The sequence below is a fragment of the Pyxicephalus adspersus genome, chromosome 12 (genome assembly GCF_032062135.1).
Source record: "Pyxicephalus adspersus chromosome 12, UCB_Pads_2.0, whole genome shotgun sequence".
NCBI classification, from domain to species: domain Eukaryota; kingdom Metazoa; phylum Chordata; class Amphibia; order Anura; family Pyxicephalidae; genus Pyxicephalus; species Pyxicephalus adspersus.
The window spans coordinates 19162173-19162678 of NC_092869.1; positions in this window are offsets into that span (position 1 = coordinate 19162173).

Sequence of the window (506 nt, forward strand, 5' to 3'; positions counted from 1 at the left end):
TACGATTTCGGATCGCGAATACGAATGCGCGAGCGATCATCCGATTCTGCTTGATGAATCAGGGGCATTGACTCAGCATGGATGGATCAGTATACATGACATAGAAGTGCACATCATAAAACTGAGTAAAATAATAACAATCTATACATGACCATATATCTCCAATCCTGGAAGCAGGCAGGACCATACAGTCAGGAAGACATTTACGATGAGGAAAAGTTCAGACGGTCTGCTGCAATAAAGAGACATAGAATGTTAACTTGCAAGTGAGGTACACATATGAAATTCCAACCCTAGTGAGTATTCACTTTGGGAAGATGTTCCAGTGAGCAGGGACAAACCACAGGGCTCTTTATCAGAGGAAGGCCACAGATATGTGGGCACACTGTGTGTATTTGTTGAGAGTAGGCCAGATGATTTGTAAATTAGGAGAATAAAAAAAATGGCTGAGAAGCCCCAAACTTTCGCTCACAAAGCTTATAATTCACGTGAAGCAGAGGATGTCT